Consider the following 10,653-nt stretch of genomic DNA (forward strand, 5'->3'; position numbering starts at 1 on the left):
ACACGAAGGCATAACCACAGTAAGATAAAGTTGTCTATATTGGAATAAAATAATTTAACGTGCATTGAACTCCAAAAGTAAAACGACAAACCTGAAGCATAGTAATTTGCTTTTTGACACCTTGAAACTCAAGCTCTAATACAGTGTCCTGCACATACATAGAGTAAGTCAATGCAAGTGCTCTACTGGAAAAGTAGTCATTGCATGGCTTTATATCAATCTTAACATATACCGAGGATAACATTTTCAAATAACATATTAGAATGAGAAATGTTACACAAGCTGGTGTTCATTAATAAACCCTCCCTCCTAAATCTATTGACCAGCGAATTGTGTTTGGCATTCATAAACCCTCCTACCAAAATCTATTGACTAGCTAGAACAAACAACACATGATCATGCTAACCCAAAAATATTATTGGGCAAAATGGCAGAATTTCTATACCAATTAGTTCGATGAATATCAGCAGTGTGTTTTACCCACTTGTAGAATTGAGGTGACAGTAAGTGATTTTTACGAGACAATATGTATCACCACTAGCATGTCAAAGTTAGAGATTGACCCAACTATTACTTTAAATGTGTCACGACACGACAAAGGGGGGAAAATGTGCCTGAGATGAACACCATATATATTTAAGTCAAAATTGTCCAGGTGCATGGTAAATGCAAATAAAACATAGTTCAAAAGATTACTGACTTGACCTTAAGGATGTCATACAAAGAATAGCCAACACTGAATGACAAACAAAAAATAAATTAGACAAACCTTCAATGAATATTGACCAACTGGTGCAATGTAGGTTATCTTTTCCATAGAATCAGGAGGAAGTGCAACATGGTGCTGCACTAAACTGTTCTCAAAGGCAGTCTGCATAATGATTTAACCATGGCAACCTTAGATGAAGAACAACAAAATAAAAATGCCAGACGCATATGGCAACAGAATTTTACAGAAAGGACTTTTAAACTTCTGTAAACTAAGTTAAGCATTGTTAAACTTACAGCATATAAGTCTCCCCCTGTTACAAGATCTCCCTCACCTGCCACCAACAGATGACGTTAAACTATGAAGCATCAAGTCTTTCTAGCTCTCTAATGTAAACAAAAGCCATAACAATTGTCTCTAAACGACTAAAGTAAAATGCTCTTTGATTACCTATTTTTTTAGGCTGGAATTCCCAAAGGGTGTCCTTGTCAAGGGCCGGGACAGAGACACCACGAGGGATATACACATCACCAGATCGCTTTGCGATGGTCTTTAGAGGCCTCTGCATTATTTTTAAACAATAAATGGATTGTCAGTGGGTAAATGTCCTCCTTAAGCTAGGCTAATAATAAAAGACCCAGTTGCAAGACAACATTCAAGTTGGGCAATATGAAGAAGCATATATTTCACAAACCTGAATACCATCAAATATATTCCCCAAGATTCCAGGACCCAACTCCACCAACAGAGGCTGTAATGTCAATGGACAAGTTAAATGTTAGTGCATTTAATGTTAGATCTATAACAACTCAAAAATTCTAACAATAATATTGTACAAAACATAACAAGATTACCTTGTGTATTCATAAAACAGGATCATTGACAGTCAACCCAGCTGTTTCTTCATACACTGAGATGATATATAGACAACAAATTATTGTCAATATTAAGCTGTTTTAGTTCCACCATGTACAAGATGATAACTATAGCTACAAGAAACTTGGTGCAAAGGGAGAGCGACAGTAAGGAAGGAGACAAAATCAAGAAAGATATGATGTGCATTAAAAACCTACAGGGCTCAATTAAGGCCTACGTTAAAAAGCTCTTAACAATATTTGTAGAATTTATATACATATATATATGTATAACCTATCATTAATAAGCATCAAGGGGATGCAGCTTGTACACATTCACAAGTAATATATATATATATATATATAAAGGAGTTGTAGAATGAATTACCACCCTACATTATCTATAATCAATATTTTGAGGACATATCTAAAATAATTACCTTGGATTGTTGCAGAATCTCCTTCCAGACGAATAATTTCCCCAATATATATATATATATATATATAAAGGAGTTGTAGAATGAATTACCACCCTACATTATCTATAATCAATATTTTGAGGACATATCTAAAATGATTACCTTGGATTGTTGCAGAATCTCCTTCCAGACGAATAATTTCCCCAATAAGTTTGTCATGTCCGACACGGACCAATTCATACATAGCAGCCCCTGCCATTCCATCTGCAACGACGACTGGTCCTGATACATGTTCAATGAGAAACTAAAATGTTAATATAGTTGGAGAAAACATAATAATATTTAGAATCGGATACATCAAATTGGCATATTTGAACTAAAAAATTAATTAATTAATTAAAAAAAATTATTAGCAGAAATAAGTTCATTGGAACAAAATCAAAAGAACAAGTTCATTAAAATATTGAAAGGCCTAACTATATTCAAAGCTATTTGTTGGTTTTATACCGTACTCAGAGGCTACTTGAATTATCTTGTCCTAGATGTATCATTACACATTTCTACAAACATAAGCGTTTTTGCCTCTAAAAAAATAAAATCATCAAGTCAATTTCATGGTTTCAGAATCTAAAATAATCAGAATCAATGAAAAAAAAAAAAGTAACTAATGAAAATCTTTGTAAGCAACTTAGAAACTTGAACAAATATCTGAAGTAAATCCATAATACTATTTTTAATATCCTATACAAAAATGTCAAAATAAACTAGAAGAATGAACAATCTATTGTACATAACTCAAAAAGGATTAGCTCCAGTTCCCCATTCGGTCAACTGATAAGGAATAAGCTAATTAGAAAACAGGGGAATAAACTATTACCCTACAAGCAGTGCAGCACCGTGCCTGCAAGTTGAGTTGAATTGGAGACCCTAATCAGATCTTAAGAATACTACTGCAAATCATGAATCTTAACTAATATTTATACAAATATAACTGACTGAATCAATCAAAATTATCTCAATAAAATTAACGTATATATTCAAAGTAAGCAAACAAAACCTTGAATAAAATTAAACAGGATAAACAAGGTGAACAAAAAATTAAGTAAGCAAGTAGATCAGGAAAAAATGGATCAAATAATAGACATTGAAAGGGAAAAGAAAGAGAGATAGATCGAAGAAAGAGGGAGACCTTTCGAACGTAACCGTACTCGCTTTCCTTCTCTGAATCTTCGAAAGTTGTCAATCGAGCTCCGTATACGGACGGCATTCTGTGAGACGGATCACAGGAGAAACCGAAATCAAAAATCTAAACTTCAATTCTGTAGATCAGATCGTCAAGGAAACACAAGGTTTCCAATGGAATTCCTATATAGAGAGAGGGTTTGGCGATTACATATGCGAAGAACCAAAAACAAGAAGAAGAAGAGATGAGAACGTGGATTATGAGTACGGTTACAGAGACATATTGAGAGAATAATGAGTACGGTTACAGAGAGATATAGAGAGAGCAGAGGGAGGGGCTTTCCTACGGAAGGGGAGAGAGTAATCTGACGCTGCGCATACACATCAGGTTTCATGGTGTGTCCATTTATACGTAGCCGCGTCATTCATCATTTAGCAAGTGAATTAAAAAATAAAGGATAAATTATAAATACACCCTTAAGATTTATTTAAAATACGAATTATTTTTTGTGATTTAGAAAATTATAAATATTTTTCTATTAGAATTTTTTACTTAACAGAATTAGTTGAAAAAATAAAATTTCTAATTGTTCACTTATACAATAATAAAATTATTTAAATTATTAATTGAAATAAAATTTTAACATTATTAAAAACTGTTAATTAACTTGATAATTTATTAATAAAAGAACATATTTGTTATGAAATTAGAAATCTTAATGGGCATAATGTAATTTCTAAAATTACATGAGTAATTTGCAATTTACGTAAACCTCAAGGGATGTATTTGTAATTTATTCAAAAATAACCAATTAAGATTCATAATTTTAGCATATCAAAATCTCTTATTTTAACACAAATAATAACAAATAAAAAAATTACAAATTAAAACTTAACAAATAACTATAAATTAATACTCATACTTTTTATTTAAAAGTAAAAAAAATAAAAATAAAGTTATCTGTAAACAACAAAGAGAAAATACCAGGGTTATAGTGTGGTCCCAAATCTGTGTTGTGTGATCCTAATCTGGTGAATCGCGAGTCGGTAAATTACAAAGTAACAAAGAGAGATAAAGAAGACAAAGAAAATACGAAAATACTTAACAAGTACTGTGAATAAATAAATAAAAGAAGAATTTCATACACTTTTAGGGTTTTAGGGTTTTAGCCTTGCCGTAATTGGAGTTTGTGTGCACTCACCCAAAAAAAAAAAATTTGTGTGCCAGTGTTTGATTGGGATTGGGATTCACAAAAAAAACCAAAAAAACGTGGGTCCGTGGTGTGATGTTAGTGTGTTTGGGATGCATTTGAGAGGGCTATGTAGTAGAGGCACTGTGTAAGCAAGACCAAACCAAAAAAAAAAAAAAAAATTTGAAAAGCCAAGGGGGTACGTGATCCCCCTCGACCCAACGTCCCTCCTCCACTAGCTAGGACCATTTGACGATCAAAGTCTCTAAATAGAGATTGATCCAAAAAGGGAAATGCTACTTAACAAAAGATACAGGATGATAAAAAAAAATTTAGATCAACACTTCTACTACTCAGTTGGAAAAATGAAATTATTGAATGGAGTCTCTAAATAGCTTCACGAATAAATTTTAAAAAAAAAAAATATATATATATATATATATATATATACCAAGAACACATGCTAAGAATTACAACTAAATTACAACAGAAATACACAATATAATAAAATGGTAAAGAAAGCAAACCAAAACCTGCACGGTAGCAGTTTTCTTAAAACAGATTTCGCCGCCTCACGGGTCGAGTGCTTGAGGAATTCCAACGTCTGTCTCCCAAGATACGACGGTCAAAAACCAGCTACGGCAGAAGCACTTTCTGTCTAGCTTAGCGAACAAAACCATGGCAGCACTCTCACTGTAGGAACTTTCTAGCAAACTGACTGGTAAAAAGAAAGCAAAAATTTCTGTCTATGAGACTTGACATGAGAGTCTCAATTTATACATGTATAGGGGAGAGAGAAGAAGCCTCCAGCCTTTATGGCTGGTCACTAATGCACCATTAACCTCTGCAATAAAGGCAGGAGTTACAAACCCCATTAATGCACTATTAAACTCTGCAATAAAGGCAGAAGTTACAAACCCCATTAACTCTTTCATGAAGCTAACTTCATGGGGCAATTTTTCATTCAATTCTCAATGGTTTTTGGTCATTCTATTTGTGGTCTAAAGATCTCATTGCAAAGTATCTAGATCCACTTGGATCCAACACAATAGACGATTAGGACCCACTTTAATATTTGATTAAAGTCACCAAAAAGCTATTTTTTCCAACATAGGTCACAAGGTGAACCAAGAGGACACAACCATCTAATGATACAAATAAATGTAGGGAAATACTAACCGTTTTTGGAGTATAACCTACAGTATGTCAGAGCAATTGAATCATATGATAATCAAAATTGATGTATCATATGTATGAGTTGGCTGATTAGTGTAGTTAAAGTTTTCCTCACATGTAAGACACAAACACAAAAAAAATGACAAACAGAAAAATATGAACATACAAAGATAACATCAATTACTTTGCTTCTTGTCTGTGAACCACATTAGCATCAAATAATAAATTCGATGATCGAAGATGAAATGTTACACATTGAGGCCCTCCAAGATACACTTTTAGTCCTTTATCTTATGTTACTTGGCCTAATAATCTTATTCCATGTTGTGTAGGTCCTCCGTGCATTAGAGATGAAAAGTGGAAAATAAAGGAGTCTGCCACTGCCTTATTCCAATCGAGTAGAAGTATTTCTTTGCATCAGGAGAAATTCATTGAAGCCTAAAAGCACACTACCATAATCCGCCCAAGTGGAGGTCTGGCACCACTCGAGTGGAATTGCCTCAAAACGCACACTTCATGCCCACTCATTTATTTAAGAAACAATCTAAGTAAGACACTAGAATTGTTGTATTGTAATTTTGAATTTTGATTTGATTTGGATAAGAGTTGCATAACTTTCAAGGACTATTTATTCAAGTAAATTTTTCATCAAATTTATGTGTTTGATTTATGTGATTGAGAATGCATGGTTATACAATTGTTCTTCCTACATATGTACTGAAACTGTGAGACAAGATATTAACGGGAGAAAAATCGTGCTACAACCCTAGTTTTAGTATAGATGATTTGTACTGACCGAAGATGATTCGTGCCCATGGTTTGAATACTTGAATCCTCTTAATGATGTTATTGGGACTTATAGTTACAAAACATCGTAATTATCCAAATTAACAATTTTTGGGAAATTAATACAACAAAACCTGTTTATGCGAAATCGTAAGACTTTCTCCACATTATAACACATTCTATTTATTGCTTAATTAATTTGGATTATTTTTAATTTATAGTTTAATTATCCTCAAAACAACTCAATCGAGTTAATTTAGGAATTGTCATTCAAGATAATAGAATTTATTAGTCCATTAATCCATGTTGTACGATACCCAACTTAAACCACTATTCTGTTTGAATTGAGGTCTTAGGACGGATTTTTTTTTATTGGCAAATGACTGATCATTCGGAATTCAATTTGGGAAATATAAAAAATTAGTGGATTCAACACGAGAAAGCTAAGTTATGGATGATAACAATATGGAGCATCTCTATCATATTACCTAAATTTTGACCCTAAAATATTATTAAAAAATTCATTCCATATTTTAAGAATCACTTTTTCATTTATTTCCCCCAACAGACTCCCTATTATTTCCTTATTCTATTAACAAACTCCCTATTTTTTCTCTATTTTATTAAAATATAATTTTTAATTATAAATTTAAAAAAATAAAAATCATAAATGTGTATTACAGTCCCTAAACAAAACAAAGCCAAAAAAAAAAAAAAAAAAAAGAGGAAATTATGAGGGAGCTACAGTGACTCCCTACAAGGAAAATGATTTGGAGTCCTAAAAAAGCCACCCTTAATCCCCCTAATCCCCAAAACGACACCGTTTTGGGGAATTTTTTTTTTTTTTTTGCCTTGGTTTGAAAATTCGGGGGATTAGGGGGGGAATTTCGGGGGACATAGCACGGCCCCTCCCTACAAATAGGGAGTCACTGTAGCAATTCCTATTTTAGGGAAGTGTTTAAGGTCTCTAATGGAAGGGTATAGGGAACCGCTAATCCCTTAAAATAGGTAAGGATGAAATTTAGGAGTTCTATTAGGGATGCTCTAACAAACTTCAAGCCAATTCTTCTTGATAACATGGATAACTTAGCATTAAGTTACCTGAAATTGCGGGAGTAATCACATCATCACCTATGACCATGCAAGCCCCCAATAACACCACAATAAGTAGGGTTGTCCGCAATTTTTTATTCTTTTCAAGAAATCTCTTCAGTGGTAAAGATGATGAACCCTGTCTTGAAGGACCATATCTATAAGCAGACAACTCCTCATTAGCTGCTTGTTGATTGGGAAGTAAACTAAGCTTTACATGCCTACAAAGCAGCGAGTAAAGAGAAAATGTACCACCTGACAATAATTGAATTAGATTTCAGTAAAATATATCCAAACATAAGCCTTATCAATGAGCATTTTATTAAAAGAGTCAGTCACAACACACCTTCGCCATTATCATCGGTAGTCAAAACGATGAACACATATTTGAGCAAAGGAATTAACATTACGGTCCAACATATCAACAATAATACACCAAATATTGCATCATCATTCTGATATTTCTGCAACTTCCCTACGAATGTGCTTTTATAAACATAAAGAGGTGAAGTGCTCAAGTCACCATATACAACACCAAAGCTCTGGTATGCTAACATTAGATTCTTGGAGAGATTCACCCATGAAAACTGCAAGGCCACATGTAGTAAGTTTAGGCCTCGTTTGGGATACAGGTTATTTTAGAAACTTTTTGGCTTTTTACGAAAAGATGTGCAGAAAAGTAGAGAGAGTAATGTGACAACTTATAGTGACTTTTTGACTTTTTAACTAAAATCTATAGTTGACAAACGAGGCCTTAGTACAAGTTTAAACTAGTTGAGTCAATGCATTGTTCAAAGAAACAAAATTTGTTCATGTTAAATATGATAAACCATAAATATCAGCAGCAAGATAAAACAGGCAAGTTAGGATTCAATGACCAAAATGTCTTTGTTGATTTTTCCCGGGCTTTATATAGTGTCACGGTTGTGGATCAGGATCATTAGACATGCCATTTCTTATGTAAATTGTAAGCTTCCATGCCATTAGAACTTTGGCCTTGCTTGTATGTGTAGTAAGTAACGTTAGCTTGAATTAAATTGCTACTAGTTACTAAAGGAGTAATTGATTTTTGTTGCACCAGACGAGCACATTGTTTTCATAAATTCTCTCGGCTTATCCTCAATTCATGTTATTTCAAAATGACTTTCTTTCCTATCATATCTTTTTCTTATTTCACCACTCATTCATAAACATGTCCGTATGAAGTACCAACACTTCAAATGGATGTTGTGTCTGTATCAAACATGTGCAGAACACCAACACGCCTGGGACACGCGTGTCAAACATGCCATATGGTATGTCAATTTTTCTAATTATCATTTTTTTTTGGTAGGATATTTTTGTGACACTTCATCTTATAAGTGTTACAAAATATATTTTGAGTAAACTTTGTATTTTTGAAGAATGCAAAACATAAAAAGATTCATCACACATGTCATGTTCGGAGGGTTCAAAAAGTGTCACCAAAGTATCTAAAACATGTATGTAAAGATTTCAAATTATAAATATGAATGTATAAGTACACTGTTAGACTTATTTATTTTGATGATTTATTTAATTATGTTTTAATTTATCTAAAAGAAAAACATAGAATCCAAAATTTATTTTGATGATTTATTTAATTCTATTTTAATTTATTTGAAAAAGAAAAATAGAATCCAGAATTTATTTTGATGATTTATTTAATTATATTTTAATTTATTTGAAAAAGAAAAATAGAATCCAAAATTTATTTTGATGATTTATTTAATTATGTTTTAAATCCAAAATTTATTTTGATGATTTATTTAATTATGTTTTAATTTATTTGAAAGAGAAAAATAGAATCAAAATTTATTTTGTCTCATTATTTCTCACCTAAACCTTTATCCTAAATGTTGTTAGAATGTATTTAATATTTGATTAAATCAGAAGTTCAAATAGCCCAAAACAGAGGTTCAAATAGCTCAGCACAACAGCAGTTCAAAAGGTTCAAGTGGAAGATATTCAAATTTGTAATGATGGAGTGGAAGATATTCAAATTAGTAATGATAGAATGGAAGATATTCAAATTAGTAATGATGGAGTACAACGGCTATAAACGGCTATAAGTTTCATTATATATACCAAAATCTCTAATGTAAACAAGTTATAAAAAAAAAAATATTCTTTGATCTATAATCACTCACATCTATTCTCTGAAAAATTCTCTGAGAAATGTTCTTCAATTTTTGTTTACATTCTCTCTCAGAAATTATACACTGAGCCTTATAGCATTAAGCTCATCTTTCTTGTGTGAGATTTACAGAAAAACCAGAGCTTCATTTTTATATCTATCTTTGAGAGATAACTATTGTAGTTTCCTGTGAAAGCAAAAACGCCTTCTTTTCAACCTTGTAAGAGTGTAGTACACTCAGTGTTCTTAACTTAGAAAGTCTGTGTAAAATCTGTGGAGGATTGCTCCATCTGTGAAAAGGTTGCTAGTACTCTGTGAAGTTAGAAGATAGTGAAAAATCTCAAGTGAAGCTTGATGAGTGGATGTAGGCTTGGTTGAAGCCGAACCACTATAAATCTGTTTGTCTCCTCTTCCCTAATCTCTTTACTTTCCTACTACTGCTATATCTATCTAATATTCATGTGCTAATCATTTGATTTACCCTGTATGTTAGTTATACTTCATTGTTATTTTGCTTGATCATTTACTGCTAAGTTCATCATTGTGCTTGTTAATAATTTGTTGTAATAATAGTTAATTTTATTGGGGTATTATTAATTTTAATTTATAGAAACCTAATTCACCCCCCTCTTAGGTTGCTTGTTGGGTAAAAATTAGTATCAGAGCCTAGGGCTCTTGTTTAGATTTAACAATCTTGAGTTTTTGATCCATAGCAACCATGTATTCTACTTACTCTATTGTAGGACAAGCTAACAATAAGCCACCTCTATTTGATGGTAGTAATTATATTCATTAGAAAGAAAAAATGACTTTGTGTCTTCAAGCTACCAACTATGCTTTGTGGCTCATTATCACTAAAGGTTCTAAAATCCCTACCAAGATAGTAGACCATATCAGTGTGCCTAAACTTGATGATGAATTTGATGAGCGTGATTATAAACTCCTTCAAGCTAATGCTAAAGTCAAGCTTATTCTTGTGTGTGGACTAGATGCAAATGAGTACAATAAAATTTCTGGGTGTATTACTGCTGAAGAAATTTGAGATAAATTTGAAATCACCTATGAAGGAACTAGCCAAATAAAAGAGTCT

At 32.5% G+C, this 10,653-nt stretch overlaps 2 pseudogenes across 1 annotated transcript in view; both read right to left on the reverse strand.

Moving 5' to 3' along the window:
* Positions 1 to 3,259, reverse strand: part of LOC114291187 (V-type proton ATPase catalytic subunit A-like) — a 37,449-nt pseudogene extending 34,190 nt beyond the window's left edge. The window contains exons 1-8 of the transcript XR_014356330.1: positions 3,172 to 3,259; positions 2,145 to 2,264; positions 1,564 to 1,619; positions 1,404 to 1,460; positions 1,160 to 1,271; positions 1,006 to 1,043; positions 770 to 871; positions 93 to 148 (exon numbers count right to left, since the gene is read on the reverse strand). The product of XR_014356330.1 is annotated as a V-type proton ATPase catalytic subunit A-like (transcript). The remainder of the gene's footprint in view (positions 1 to 92; positions 149 to 769; positions 872 to 1,005; positions 1,044 to 1,159; positions 1,272 to 1,403; positions 1,461 to 1,563; positions 1,620 to 2,144; positions 2,265 to 3,171) is intronic.
* A 4,067-nt stretch (positions 3,260 to 7,326) lies between these two features.
* On the reverse strand, positions 7,327 to 10,283 carry LOC114291186 (potassium transporter 4 pseudogene; annotated as a pseudogene).
* Between the last annotated feature and the right edge of the window lie 370 nt (positions 10,284 to 10,653).

This window comes from Camellia sinensis, chromosome 15 (assembly GCF_055761805.1).
Source record: "Camellia sinensis isolate YWXY chromosome 15, ASM5576180v1, whole genome shotgun sequence".
Taxonomy (NCBI): domain Eukaryota; kingdom Viridiplantae; phylum Streptophyta; class Magnoliopsida; order Ericales; family Theaceae; genus Camellia; species Camellia sinensis.